At 41.9% G+C, this 16,114-nt stretch overlaps 2 long non-coding RNA genes across 2 annotated transcripts in view; both read left to right on the plus strand.

The window, feature by feature from the left end:
• Positions 1-16,114, plus strand: part of LOC124257853 — a 106,333-nt gene that overhangs the window by 65,282 nt on the left and 24,937 nt on the right. The window contains exon 2 of the long non-coding RNA XR_006893390.1: positions 12,135-12,142. This is a non-coding gene — a long non-coding RNA (uncharacterized LOC124257853). The remainder of the gene's footprint in view (positions 1-12,134; positions 12,143-16,114) is intronic.
• On the plus strand, positions 5,866-6,161 carry LOC124257854. Its single transcript, XR_006893391.1, has 2 exons — positions 5,866-5,917; positions 6,043-6,161. It is a non-coding gene; the product is annotated as an uncharacterized LOC124257854 (long non-coding RNA).

Consider the following 16,114-nt stretch of genomic DNA (forward strand, 5'->3'; position numbering starts at 1 on the left):
TTTTCCTGAATCCTGGTCACGGCACCAAAAAGAAGAGTCCCTTACGTGTAGCATAACACGTTTCGCTGATTCAGGACGGTAATTTTATTAAAGTCTAGAGTACAGCTAACTGGATTGGCTCTGGTTCTGGCTCTGGCTCTGGCTCGGTTCCCTTTTCTGCTGTGTGCTGCTGGAGGAGTTGTTGGTTGTGCGACAGTCGACCTGCTGTCCCGCCGTTTCTTGGTCTCTGCTCTTCTCAATAAAAACCTCGTCTTTTTAAAGGCAGTGGATCATGACTTCCCTTTTTACTCTCGATCACGCGGTCTTGATAGTTCTATCACGATTAGCCTCCGGCACTGGAGTGAGGACACTTCCCCCACAGCCTCCGGCTATCGCACCTGGTTATTGGCACTTGTCTTTCACCTACTGTTTTGGGCGATGTACTGTGACAGTGACCCATAATTTACTATATCAGCTACGTCTTTAAACTGAGGGTCATAGATTGTAACATTCCGAATAATCACGCCGAATAATCACTCCAGTAACCCCCTTGGGGTATGCGTGACCATCCTCATGGTAGCTTGACCCTCTTAACAGTTTTTCACAGTATAGCTGTGTTACACTGGTATGTTGTCTGAAACACATTTGTCTTCAGGATGGCCGTCTGTGCAGGTAAAACAACATTGATCTTTCTCCTTTGTCTGATGTACAAACTGGTCTGAGGCTATCTGAAATGAATGAATGTCGAATTCAATAATCATATCTAGATACAGTATATGTGTACATTTTTTAAACCAATGTATGGTGAAATATGGGTTAACATGATAGATGTTATTTTAATATTATAGGGCTTTTAGCAGAGAAAAATAACATATACTTATGAGGAAATATAAATTAAGGAAACAACAAACAAAAATCTTAGCTGAGAATATCAGTATGAAAGCAAATGGCACTTACTGGGGGAAGTACGACTAACTTCGGTCACTTTTAGCTTCTGACAGTATTACGCACAAAATGTATTGTTATCTGTAACATCAAGCAGTTCATTTTATTTAGTTTATATTGATTCAATGTATATTTAGTTGAAACACAATAAAATAATCGACCAAAGTCAAGGACATTGCCGTGATCGTTATTTGCATAGCTCAGGAAGCAAACACAGCAAAGGCTGTACCTTGTGTACAGCCTGTGTATTCCGTTCCTGTGAGATTCGACTGACCTGTTGGAGTTATTTTGGCGTAATTTCCAAATTATTTCAAGCGGTTTAGTAATTCAGAATCTAAATGTGATATGAATTTTATTGGTGCCTGTTCTCGTGTTTACGTTTGTTCACGGAAGTTGTGATCGAAGAAAAAACAACAACAAGGGTGCGATTAACCCCGAACGACCGTAGTAAGACGCACTTCCCCTAATAAACACCGAAGACAATAATGAATTAAATAGACAAATATATATCACTTCCAGACTTGCCTTTGTTGAAGAAAAGTTCTTTACTGTTCCATCTCGCAAGATAAAGGTTGTTGGTACAGTTCCTTTCACAAATACAGCGTTTTTGAAGTGGGCAGAACAGAGACGATCATTCTTCAGATTGGCCTTAAAGTTTGGGCTCACGCTTTTTATTCTTTGCAGCCATGCAGCTTGGATCGATTTATCTGCTGGAAATCTATGAAGGCTAATCACCTTGCCATTCACTATTTCCCCACCATAGTTGGAACACACACAGCAGTAATGTCTGTTACAAGTTTTCACTTTTGACTGGTGATTATTAGAAGTGGCCATATTGCTCGCCGGAAGTAAGGTCACACTGTTTTCACAACAAAGGAGTACACAGGGAGGTAATAATTCAGGGGAGGTAAGACCCTTATCAAAAAGGACTATAGTGCTAGCCCACTGAGATACCATGCCGCAGTGAAGCATAAATACCCCACTCAGACACATTATACTGACCCCGAGCCGACCAGTCCTTGTTGTACCCATTAATGCCGTGAAGCGCCAGGCAGGGACCAACAAGTACCATATTTTAACGTCTTTTGGTATGACTCGGTCGGGGATCGAACCCGCGACTTTATGCTCTCCGGGCGGACGCTCTAACCACTACACCACGGAGGCGGTCAGGTTTAGGCAGATTGTCGTCAACTAAGACGTCACAGACCCTCCCTGTTTGAAGAGGTCCTACAATGATTCACAATTATTCTGGTTCACTGGTTACACCTGTTATGTGTTTTTTGCGCTAATTAAGTGTATTATTGTAACGTACAATGTGATTGCTATAATGTCAAGCCCGTACCAGACCCCAAGCTTTTCTAGCGGCCGAGCCTCGTTTTGAGATTTCCACGATTTCCGGATTTCCGTTTGTCAGAGCACGACAGAGCACGCTGCACGATGTGTTTGCAAGGATTAGAAGGAGCGTGTTGCAATATACCAGTGATGAGGTGTATCAAATCATTATAATTAATATTTATACATTCAGTGGAATGAGTTGGTCTCAAGATTCTGGACTCGTTATTGTATTAAGTTGCGTGGGACCCAGTCAGCAGGAAACGAGAGCGTTGTGTTATCAGTTTTGACTTGTAAGGTTCTGAGTACAATGTTGCGGTTGTAACAGTGACGCAAGACTATGCCATTGTATACTGCCACAGAGCCGATATTTTTTATTATTATTTAGGAGATAAACCTAGTGTGTTTGAAAATCAGAGACATGCTTTACTGAATTGATGGCGACTAAATATTTCAATTAAAACCTCACGCTACGCGTTTGGTTCCAATTGAAATTTACATGCTTTACTGAATTGATGGCGACTAAATTTCAATTGGAACCGAACGCGTAGTCTGAGGTTTCAATTGAAATATTTAGTCTCCATCAATGCAGTAAAGCATGTCTCTGATTTTCAAACACACTAGGGTTATCTCCATTCTACGATGACCCATTTAAAATCGAACTTACTCGCTCTGCGGAAGACACTGCATAATCCGGCGTGGGACGAGAGGCGAATTGAACTCGTCTGTGAAGGGAGCGGTAGGTGCCGTTCGTATTTTTTTAACATTACAACATAAAAATATTCTGTCCAAAGAAATCAAACTACTGTTTATTCAATGCAATTATGTAATACCCGAGATCTTGTTTTTTTTCATCCCAACTCCTCACGACTAAAACCAGCCTATTTTTGTGTGCCGTGAAACTGTACCCCCCTGGCCACACTATAATGGAATCGTCTGACCTACTTTTTTTCTTCGAAGTAGACAGCTACGCAACAGTTTGAAATGGCGGACGAGCCAGTGTTTACATTTTTACAAGGTTGAAATTTGAAGTGACAGTGGACAATATTTGACTGACTGTTGAATCTGAACCCTGCAGAATCGAAGAATAGATCCTTTCCTCATCAACCTACGACCTGTAACTCATCAAAGACTGTTGATTTTTATGACCGTCCGATCATGATTTCACGTACGTGCCTCTACCCCGGTATGCGACAAAAGAGTGACAGAGCTGCTGCTTAGTGTACATGCGACTAACTTGTGATTCCTTGGAACGTTGTTTTCATCGTTTGGGTTTGGACTGTGTCCAAGCGTTTTTAAAGTATATGAACATAACAGCGACAGCCTTGCGGGGAAGCTGGCAGAGAGCAGAAATATTTTGTGAACGATGCAACGGGATATGATGGAGTATGAAGTGGCATAAATGTGGTGTTTCGCCAGACCGTTATCTTGCGAATTTCCCATTCTAAACAGAAACAAATGTACCATTTACTAGGTAGGTAAAGGTTTACTAACGTCTGAAGGGATGGTGTAAATCCAACTGGTGTACATGCAAGAAGCAAATATACTGTAAGTATAGTGATCAACCTTCAGTTGCTGGCAACGTTTTGCCTGTTTATATGATTTGTAATGTTTTCTATATTTAAATGTTTTAGATTTACATAAAAGTTTCACATTTGTATTTGGGATGTTCCAGTCATTTAACTGTCTTCGTTGACATGTTTTTATAATTTACCTTTATTTATTATGAATCTATAACATTTTTCTGGAAATATATGGCTGAAATACTGCCAATGTGACTTAAAATCGCAACCCACAGTTACACAGCCAATCTGAACATTTGTAGGAAGTGGATTAAACGTTGATAAGAACTGTTATGAATCCTGACAAAAGGCATCCCAATGACAATTATAAACCCCCGTGTAAAGGGTTCTTAACTACGATCATTGTAAACCCCGTGTCTGGTCATTATATTCAGATGGTGTGATGAAACGAATATAGTTCACTAGGAACATTCTTTTAAAATGGAAAGTCAGCTGGTTTTGCGTCACATCGGCATTATCCCAGCCATTCAATGACGAGATCACTAAAGTAAGTACAACGTCCAAATGAGTTTTTTAAAAAACATATATTCATTGCAGTATTATTTACAAACAGAATATGTAATTTAAAAACAAGTAATCTGCCATCACATTACATAGTTACATTTTATGATACAGATCAATTTCCCTTAAGTAGTTCAAAATGAGAGGCCCGCTGACGTGGGATATTTCAGAATTCCTTCATAATGTGGGTCCCTCGCACTTAAAGAGTCCGCACAGTGAAGCAGAACATCCTTGGTGGTGAACACTTGGCCTCAAAAGACACACATTTTCAGCAGATGGTTTGCCTACGCAACCCGGCAACCAGCAGAGGACGATGTCACATTGGCCAGTAGAAAGATCGTTTTCAGGTTTTAAAATGTCCAGGACGATAGGGTGACTCGAAGTGGCATTTTGAAGTGCTTGAAGGCAAGACAGTCTGTAAAAATTATTTGTTTGAGTGGCATTTAGAAGTTGGTGTGATGAACAACGAGGAGAGTTCTATGGATATACAACTTCTTTAATATAATATGAGTGACGTTTCAGTGTAGCTAATAACACCGTTATCACATCATTTGCTTGATAACGGTGTTAGTAGCTACACCGAAACGCCAGTCATATTATATTAAAGAAGTTGTATATCCATAGAACTCTCCTCGTTGTGTAAAAATGATGACGTTTTTAGAATAACTATTGTCGTTAATTCGGGGGGAGACAGTCTTGCATCCAATGACAGTGGCAGTGGCACTGACAACTTGGCCATCATCCTAATGCTTCGTTGTTCAAGGGTAGGTTCGTTAGCATACAGACTGTCTACCGGAGAGATCCTATAAGCTCCCACACAGAGCTTATGACCTTGATGTTGGATGGAATCTAATTTTTCTAAATTGCTTTTGCAGGCTCCACCAGAGACATTGGAGCCATTGTTTTGTATAGAGCGTACCAAAGATCTGTACAAGTGACGGAGGGTAGTCTGATCCCATCCCCACTCTGTATTTGAAACTACTTTTAGCAAGTCAAGAGACTTCAAGCTCTTTGGTTTCAAATATTTTATATGTGGTAAGAATGTCATGTGACGGTCCAAGGAATTTGGCCTCTTCTAGCACCTTGATGGGAGTACCATCTAAATAAAGGGTTAGATCTTTGTGTGGTTTGTATTTACAAGTGAATACCTCACCGCTTAAATAAGATCCCGGAGTCACTAGGTCCGCTGATTCGGAGACACAATCTACTGACAAAGTGTTTGGATCACAATAACAAAATGATGGTATTGGACCGGAAATAGTTGTATCAACATTTGCTGGTACTTTAGACTCTCTGGTTCAAAACATGTTCTGCATTGTTTCCATGTGGTGCTAATTATAGCTGACATTATGCCCGCTAGGATTTCATCAACACAGAAGGTCCTGCTACTGGTTCTCAACCATTAAAAGTTCGTTTGCAGAGGCTCTCCGGGAGGACGCTCTAACCACTACACCACGTAGGCGGTCAGAAGACATTAGTGATGAAGTATATTTGTTATAATCGATTTCAATTTTTTTTTGATTTTAGAGAATCATAAACAGGAACATTGCAGTTCTTACCTTTACCAAGCACATAGGGTAACTCTCCTAACTTTACCTACTCTTCGGTAATAGACAGTTGATACCAGTTTACATAAGATAAGTTTATACAACCTATTCCTGGTTATCCATATATTGAATTCCTTCAGCTGTCCTGTTTGCAGCAGTCAATTATTGGCTTGGTGCTTCTGATCTGAACATAGAGGGGAAATGGCTGAGGGAAGGACAACGACGCATGAACTACACAAACTGGAATCCAGGACAACCTGATAATGCAGGAGGTGACGAACACTGTCTTGAGATAAGACGGGATTTCGGAAACTATCTGTGGAATGATTATGTATGTCAAACACCATCAAATTTTATTTGTGAAAAGGAACTGTAACATGTTTGTTTTCCACAAATCCCACAGTATGTACTGCTGCAGGTGAAGTACAGTGCTCATCATGTGAGTCTTTGTTGTTTTTCTTTGTCTTGTCCGTTTATATTCAGTGAGTGAGTGAGTGTGAGTGAGTGAGTGTGGTTTAACGCCGCTTTTACCAATATTCCAGCAATATCAGACTTGTGTATCTAACTTATATTTGACGAATGAGTGAGTATGGTTTTACGCAGTATTTAGCATTATGCCTGTAATATCAAAATAAGACACAACTGAAATAGACCTCCCATAATGTATCTGAGTGAGATCTTGAACCTGGAACTTCTGCATAATTCATATGGAGATAAACATAGTTTGTTTGACAATACCATTATGTTAGACCGAACTAATAGTCTCTGCATTTCAATTGAAACCATAACCGATTTAGCTGAAGACACTGTGTAATGCGGCATGCACGAGGTGCGAACTGAACTCGTCTGTAAAAGGGGTTGTAGGTGTCTGTCGTTTTTTTTATACATTGTAACATAAAATTATATTCTGTCCCAAAAACACAAACAATTATCTCTTCAATGCAATGATTTAATAGGCAGCAGCCTTTATAACACACACACAGACCCAACAGAAATCAATTTATTGTTTGTTATCCCGTGGTACTGTACCACCTGCCAACACTATGATTCAATGGTCTGACCTACTTATTGTATTGGATGTAGTTATTGACGGTTACCCAACCGTTTAAAATTTGAAAAGATTTCGGGTTTCGACTGACATTTATCTTTCGAAGTTCCACATAAACGTGTTGAAGGTATGTCCCTAGGTCTTCTTTAGGAAATGCTTTAAACATTAATTACTGGATGCCAATGTTGTGCCATTCTAAACATACCATTTCTCAGGTCGGCGAATGTTCTTTTTCTAAACTAGGTATGTATTGTTACAAGGCTTCCTGATAAGGTACATATTGTTTGTTTATGGTTGGGCCTATACCTTGTAACTGAGTTTGAATATTGTCATAACAGAAGGAGGCAGAATAGAAGAAATGTGCAGGAAAACCATATGCATATGTAAATATATTTTCGAAAAAATACCAAACCGTTTTAGTAAATGTTTTATTATTAATAATATGATATGAGCAATGTTGGTACTCAAGCGAAAGTAGTCTGGTGGCAATGTTTGCGTGAGCAATGAAGCGCTCATACATCACACGCTTTTTTTAAAATCCAAATTGTTTGTGTGTTTGTGACTAATTATTGATTGTCCAGCCAAATACGGGTATTTCACGCCGTCATGGTAGAATCAGCTATAAGAATCGAATGGAATAACTGTAAATCAGTGCTCAAGCGTTATAAACAGGCATGAGACTGGACATGTCCAAGAAGCCACACACTGATACACATACACGTACGTACACATATTATATTTGGGTTACACTTTCTTATTGAAGTACAAATTCCGGATGGGACTTAACCAAACAAATGTACTAGAACCGACAAAGTGTAATCCCAAGTATACCATGTGTTACATTTCACCACGTTCTAAATGACGTTGTGTATTCACATATAAATACATGTACTCGCATTATAAAGGTGATGTTCTCTATTTCAATAAGGGCTTACAGGGATTTCATGAAATCCCTGAGCTAATATTTCAGTAATTTCATGAAATCCCTTGACATTTTAGGGAATACATGAAATCCCTGGGGGTCACAGGGATTTCATGAAATCACTGACTCTTTCAGGGATTACGTGAAATCCCTGGTTTCACACATTCCCTGAGACATATATACGTGGATTCATTATTCCAAACAGCTACACATTCATACACATACACGTGCATACATGTCGCTTCATAAGTTCAAGCATCCGCACCCGTGAAGATCCGGGTTGGAGTATTGATCTTCAGTAACCCATGCTTGTAGTAAGAGGCGACTAACGGGATCGGGTGACCAGGTTGCTCGCTGACTTGGTTGACACATGTCATCGGTTCCCAATTGCACAGATTGATGCTCATGCTGTTTATCACTGGATTGTCTGGTCCAGATTCGATTATTTACAAACCGCGCCATACAACTGGAATTGTTGATTGTGGCATAAAACTAAACACACTCACTCAAACATCCGCAGACACACACACATACATGTGAATACTCCTTGATTCATAAGTGCATGGATTTTAACGCTGCATTAAGTCCAACTTCACATCAAATTATTTCTAGAGAGCCAATTATGGCCATCAAACGATCCTTAACAATGGCATTACTTAAGCCTCAGAAAGTGTTGTTCTATAGTGTTACGAGTTGAAACTAAACAAACAACAAAATCATGTTAAATCAAAAATATATGATGTAACTATCAATAGTATTTTAAAATTAAGTAAATTTACAAATTAATACCAATCACCGCAATTGTGTTACAGTGGCATGACAAAAACTGTGTCAGAACGAATTCAAAAGCAGTACGGTACAAAAAAATGAAATATAGCAATGAAAACAATGATGGTAACATTCAATATATTGCAATAATGGTCAAATTTCAAGTAGGGTTAAGTATCCTGGGTAAGAATGACGTCATAGATATACTGTGAGATTAAGAGCAAGAACTATATCCCCTGATGTACCTACGAAAATGACTCCAGAAGATTCTCAATCTCCCTGGGTCAGAGAATATTGAAACATAGTGCCAACTTCCATAACTGTTTAAGAATAGTTTGAGTCTAATTACAGCAAACCACTGTCCCGACTGACTATCCATGTGCACAATGCACTACACTTGGAACATTGTTGTACACTGAGTAACACTGCCACAAGTTGTGTAACAAAGTCATTCTTTCTACGTATTTATACTGTCACTCTCCGTAAAAGTGGAAAATGGTAGTCGAGTTTGCAAGATGCGATTGATGAAACCAAAAGCACTTTTTGATCTTAAAATGCATTAATAATAACAAGTAAAGCGTAGGAAACACGAAAAGGAAAAAAACTAACAAGTCATTTATTAAACAAATGCTTAGCATGGATTGACATAAATGGGTAGGGGGTGCACATTTCGTCTTTCTTTTGCGGCTATGGTTTTCAGTTGGGTGGCATCTGAAGGTCTACCTGGCCTTGGGTCATTGTCTATGGAATCCCTACCCCTTAAAAACTGTAGAGTGAGTTAAAGTGAGTGAGTTAAACTTTTACATCGCATCGGCAATATAAACTGTAGAGACTAACGAAAAACTGTGGAATAGTCAGGAGCATCCCCACCCATCACTTTACACATGCGGTCATGGATTTATTTTGCTTTTACGCATCCCATCCATGGTAAGAAACTTTGTTACAACACGTTGTTCATGTTTGAGAGCATCCATGATTGTGGCCACCCTTAGGTGAATGAAGCCATCATATCTAACTTATTGTTGTGTCGGGAACTTGTTATGACTAGTGGCACTATTGTGGATAGCGAACCCTTTTATTTGCAAGATGTTAATATTTAGCTCCTTTTATTTGCAAGATGGTAATATTTAGCACCAAAGGTAGGTGGAGAAGGTGGTGGTGAAGGTTGAGGGTGAAAAACTGAAAAGTACAAAAGGCCAAATTAGTCTAAACTGACCTGAATATGGTAAGTATTACATTCCATAGCACTTATTCATTAGCCTAGGTATGCCTAAATATGATATCAAAACTGTCACAATGATAACCTAAACTGGACATGCAACTACAAAATACATTGACAATAGTATATGTCCTCAAATATTCCTTAAAGTCTACCCAGTACCTACACGAAGTATTATCCTGAATATTCTGCCACAATCCTAAACATCAATATAATGTCAGAAAGAAACAGAATTTCCAAAATATTAAATAATGAACAGTTAAAGGGAAGCAACTCCATATGGCTTATTCTGCATGTAAACTGCACATTATTTTATGAGCGCTTCAATAGATTAGCTTGGACATGAAAGTTTGGCAAACTTACACCTAAATGACTTACGCATTTAACAAGAGTGCAAACTGTGTTTCTACGATACCTTAATCATAAAGGACTTAAAATATCACATGCTGTCACAGAAGTCTAAGGCAATATACGCCATAAAGTGCTGTACGTGAATTATGCCTGATCGAAAGCTGAACAGCGCTACTTCTTAGATTACAATAACAAACTTATAACCGCTTAACCTGTCTCAACTGATACTTATGCATCAAGATTTACATGAAATACAAAATAAAAGACTTAATACCTACTCGCTCGTTGCTGTGTTACTCCTATATTACTCAAAATGATGAGGATTCCTGAATAGTCGGCTATGCCGCCTGAAACCTGAAAACTGGTCCAAACCGGATAAAAGTTTTTAGACTGGTCATTTATATAGATTACGCAAGAAAATAAACCACCAGACTAGGATTAGTCTATAGATGGGTAAGAAATAAAGAGCTGTTTCGCACATGAAACAGAACAGGCACACCAGGCACAAGTTGACATTTGCTTGTTTTACATAAATGCCCAAGTTGCAAAACTTACTGAACGCTCTTCGTATGTACTCATATTCGAAACAGGATCATTATTCAGCATTATAACGAATGTAAGTTTTTTGCTTAACACTCGGAACATTGTTACACAATGAAAAGCATTTATATTTGGTATGGAAAGATTACAGGGCGACATCTTAAACATTAAATGTGGACTTTGCAAATCAACTCATTTATTACTAAACACAAACAAATAATAACAACGACAAAAAAAGAAGAAAAAGCCCAACACCCCTCCCCCCAAAAAACAAACAAACAAACAAACCAAAGAAGCAAACAACACACACAAGCACACACGCACAGAGAGAGAGAGAGAGAGAGAGAGAGAGAGAGAGAGAGAGAGAGAGAGAGAGAGAGAGAGAGAGAGAGAGAGAGAGAGAGAGAGAGAGAGAGAGAGAGAGAGAGTTGCAACAAAAACAAAACCCTCAACAACCCCTAAAACAAAAGAAACAGAGAGAGAGATATATATATACACACACACAAAAAACCAAAAGGGTTCGCAGCATATAATGTTCAACATTTGTTATATTTGGGATAACACTTTCTTGGTAATGTAAACATTTCACTACATAATCTGGACTTTACTGAAGCAATATAACATAGTACCTTTCACCACCTTACACATGGCACTGTATATTGGTGACAACATTACGTGTTCACTGCATTTTATTCATGGGTGTATGTATATTCAGTGCCCAGAGTTAAACAAAATATTGTTGTTAACTTGGGTGCGTATCGTAGCATACATACGCAATGTGTACATTAACAGTTTTTTTAATGTTTCACCCAACACATTCGTTCCCGTGTCAATGGTGCGAGAGCATACAGTTAAAAGCTGCTGTTTCAGTTTCACTCGATACTGTGTCCGTGTCAAATAAACATCAAAACATTATCATTTTATATCGATCCAGCAACACATGCTGACTGATTTTGAAGCAGACAGTGAAGCACAATTGCACTCCATTATCTCCTCAGAAAACCAGGATCATCTGCGTGATTTTTGAAAGCTGAGTTTATTAAACTGCTTTTGTTGTGAGCTTATGTGAGATGAGTGGAGTTAGTGGTGTCGTTGTCATGTGTCATGTGTCATGAGCGTAGTTAGTGATGTGGGTATGTGACATGGGAACAGCAGTGTGGTTGTCGTGTGTCACAAGTGCTTTTGTCTATGTGACGTGGGTGTAGGGTGTGGTGTGGGCATCATGTGACGTGTGTGTAGGGTGTGGTGTGTTCATCTTGTGGCGTGTTGGTTATGTTGTGGTGTTTTCGTTATGTGATGTGTGTGTACGGTGTGGTGTGGTCGTTATGTGAAGTGGATGGTGTGGTCATCATGTAGCGTGTGTAGGGTGTAATGTGGTCGTCATGTGATGTGTGTGTAGGGTGTGATGTGGTCATCATGTGATGTGTGCGTAGGGTGTGGTGTGGTCATGTGATGTGTGTGTAGGGTGTGGTGTGGTCGTTATGTGAAGTGGATGGTGTGGTCATCATGTACCGTGTGTAAGGTCTAATGTGGTCATCAAATACCGTGTGTGGCACTGTGTATTGGAGACAACGATACGTGATCATTGCATTTTATTGATGGGTGTATATTCAGTGCTCAAAGTTCAACAAAATATCGTGCTTGCGTGTGTGCGGAACGTAGCATACATACGTAATGTGAACATTAACAGGTTTGTTTGGATGTTTCAACCAACACATTCGTTCCGGTGCCAATGGCGCGGCAGCATGCAGTTAAAAGCTGTCATTTCAGTTTCACTCGATAGTATGTCCGTGTCAAACATATATCCAAACATCATTATACATCGAGCCAACAACACATGTTGACGCTGATTTTGAAGCAGATGGTGAAGCACACTTGCATTCTATCTGCTCAGGAAAGCAGAATCATCTGCGTGATTGTTGAAAGCTTAAATTATTGTTGTGGGTATATGTGAGGTGAGTGCAGTTAGTGGTGTGGTTGTCATTCAACCGTAGTTCGGGATATGTGTATGTGACATGAGAACAGTTGGTCGTGTGGTTGTCGTGTGTCACACGTGCTTTTGTTATGAGAGTATGCGACGTGTGTGTAGGGTGTGGTGTGGTCGTCATGTGACGTGTGTGTAGGTTGTGATGTGTTTGTCATGTGACGTGTTGTGTAGGGTGTGGTGTGGTCGCCATGTGACGTGTGTGTAAGGTGTGCTGTGGTCACCATGTGACGTGTGTGTAGGTTGTGATGTGGTTGTCATGTGACGTGTGTGTAGGGTGTGATGTGGTTGTCATGTGACGTGTGTGCAGGGTGTGGTGTGGTCGTCATGTGACGTGTGTAGGGTGTGGTGTGGTCGCCATGTGACGTGTGAGTAGGTTGTGATGTGGTTCTCGTGTGACGTGTGTGTAGGTGTTGTGTGGTCGTCATGTGACGTGTGTGTAGGTTGTGATGTGGTTGTCATTTGACATATTTGTAGGGTGTGGTGTTGTCGTCATGTCAAGTGTGTGTAGGGTGTGGCATGGATGTCATGTGACGTATATGTAGGATTTGGTGTGGGTGTCATGTGACGTGAGTGTAGGGTGATGTGTGGTTGACATGTGACGTGTGTGTAGGATGTGATTTTGTTGTCATGTGACGGGTGTGTAGGATGTGGTGTTGTCATGTGACGTGAGTGTAGGTTGTGCTGTGGTCGCCTTGTGACGTGTGTGTAGGTTATGATGTGGTTGTCATGTGACGTGTGTGTATGGTGTGGCTTGGTCACCATGTGACGTGTGTGTAGGTTGTGATGGGGTTGTCATGTGACGGGTGTGTAGGGTGTGGTGTGGTCATGTGACGTGTGTGTAGGGTCTGGTGTGGTTGTTATGTGACGTGTGTGTAGGGTGTGGTGTGGTTGTCATGTGACGTGAGTGTAGGGTTTGGTGTGGTCGCCATGTGACGTGTGTGTAGGGTGTGGTGTGGTTGACATGTGACATGTGTGTAGGAAGTGATGTGGTTGTCCTGTGACGTGTGTGTAGGGTGTGGTGTGATCGTCATGTGACGTTTGTGTAGGGTGTCGTGTGGTCACCATGTGACGTGTGTATAGGTTGTGCTGGGTTGTCATGTGATGGGTGTAGGGTGTGGTGTGGTCATGTGACGTGTGTGTGGGGTGTGGTGTGGTTGTTATGTGACGTGTGTAGGGTGTGGTGTGATTGCTGTATGACGGGAATGAAGGGTGTATCGTCGTCATGTGACGTGTGAAGTTTGTGCTGTGATTGTCGTGTGACGTGTGTGAAGGTTGTGATGTGGTCTTCATGTGATGTGCGTGTAGAGTGTGGTGTCATCGTCGTGTGACGTGAATGTAGGGCGTGGTGTGGTCGTCATGTGACGTGTGTGTAGGTTGTGTTGTGGTCGTCATGTGACAGGTGTGTAGGGTGTGGTGTGGTCGTGAGTTGACGTGTGTAAGGTTTGGTATAGTCGTCGTGTGTCGTGTGTGTAGGGTGTGGTGTTGTCGTCATGTTACGTGTGTATAGAGTGTGATGAGGTCATCATGTGACGTGTGTGTAGGGTGTGTTGTCGTCATATGACGGGTGAGTGGGGTGTGGTGTGATCGTCGTGTGCCGTGTGTGTAGGGTGTGTTGTCAAATGACGGGTGTGTAGGGTGTGGTGTGGTCGTCATGTGACGGGTGTGTGTAAGGTGTTGTGTGGTCGTCATGTGACGTGTGTGTATGGTATGGTGTGGTCGTCATGTGACGTGTGTGTAGGGTGTGTTGTCGTCATATGACGTGTGTGTAGGGTGTGATGTGATCGTCGTGTGCCGTGTGTCAAGGGTGTTGTGTGGTCGTCTAATGACGGGTGTGTAGGGTGTGGTGTTGTCGTCATGTGACGGATGTTGTGTGGTGTGGTCGTCATGTGATGGGTGTGTATGGTGTGGTGTCGTCGTGATGTGACGGGTGTGTAGGGTGTGGTGTGGTCGTCATGTAATTGGTGTGTAGGGTGTGGTGTGGTCGTCATGTGACGTGTGTGTATGCTGTGTTGTGGTCGTCATGTGACGTGTGTGTAGGGTGTGGTGTGTTCGTCATGTGACGTGTGTGGAGGTTGTTTTGTGGTCGTCATGTGACGTGTGTGTAGGGTGTAGTGTGGTCGCCATGTGACGAGTGTGTGTAGGGTGTGATTTGGTTCTCATGTGACGTGTGTGTAGGGTGTGGTGTTGTCGTCATGTGACATGTGTGTATGGTGTGGTGTGGTCGTCATGTGATGTGCGTGTAGGGTGTGGTGTCATCGTCATGTGACGTGAATGTAGAGTGTGGTGTTGTCGTCATGTGACGTGTGTGTAGGTTGTGTTGTGGTCGTCATGTGACAGATGTGGAGGGTGTGGTGTGCTCGTCAGTTGACATGTGTGTAAGGTTTGGTGTAGTCGTCGTGTGTGTACAGTGTGATGTGGTCGTCATGTGACGTGTGTGTAGGGTGTGGTGTAGTCGTCATGTGTCGTGTGTGTAGAGTGTGGAGTGGTCGTGATGTGATTGGTGTGTAGGGTGTGGTATGGTCGTCATGTGACGAGTGTGTTGTGTGTGGTGTGGTCGTCATGTGACATGTATGTAGGGTTTGGTGTGCTCGTCATGTGATTGGTGTGTAGGGTGTGGTATGGTCGTCATGTGACGTGTGTGTAGGGTGAGGGTGTGGTGTGGTCGTCATGTGACGTGTGTGTAAGGTGTGATGTGTTCGTCATGTGACGTTTGTGCAGGGTGTGGTGTGGTAGTCATGTGACGTGTGTGTAGGGTGTCGTGTGGTCGTCATGTGACGTGTGTGTAGGGTGTAGTGTGGTCGTCATGTGACGTGTGTGTAGAGTGTGATGTGGTTGCATGTGACGTGTGTGTAGGGTGTGTTGTCGTCATATGACGGGTGTGTGGGGTGTGTTGTGATCGCCGTGTGTCGTGTGTGTAGGGTGTGTTGTCGTCAAATGACGTGTGTGTAGGGTGTATTGTTGTCGCCATGTGACAGATGTGTTGTGTGTGGTGTGATTGTCATGTGACGTGTGTGTAGGGTGTGTTATCGTCATATGACGGGTGTGTGGTGTGTGGTGTGATCGTCGTGTGCCGTGTGTGTAGGGTGCTTTGTGGTCGTCAAATGACGGGTGTGTAGGGTGTGGTGTTGTCGTCATGTGACGGGTGTGTTTTGTGTGATGTGGTCGTCATGTTGCGTGTGTGTATGGTGTGGTGTGGTCGTCATGTGACGTGTGTGGAGGGTGTGGTGTGGTCGTCATGTGATGTGTGTGTAAGGTGTGGTGTGGTCGTCATGTGACGTGTGTGTATGGGGTGGTGTGGTCGTCATGTGATGTGCGTGTAGGGTGTGGTGTTATCGTCGTGTGACGGGTGTGTATGGTGTGGTGTGGTCGTCATGTGATTGGTGTGTAGGGTG

This window comes from Haliotis rubra, unplaced genomic scaffold (assembly GCF_003918875.1).
Source record: "Haliotis rubra isolate DU_JTF1 unplaced genomic scaffold, ASM391887v1 Scf677, whole genome shotgun sequence".
NCBI classification, from domain to species: Eukaryota; Metazoa; Mollusca; class Gastropoda; order Lepetellida; family Haliotidae; genus Haliotis; species Haliotis rubra.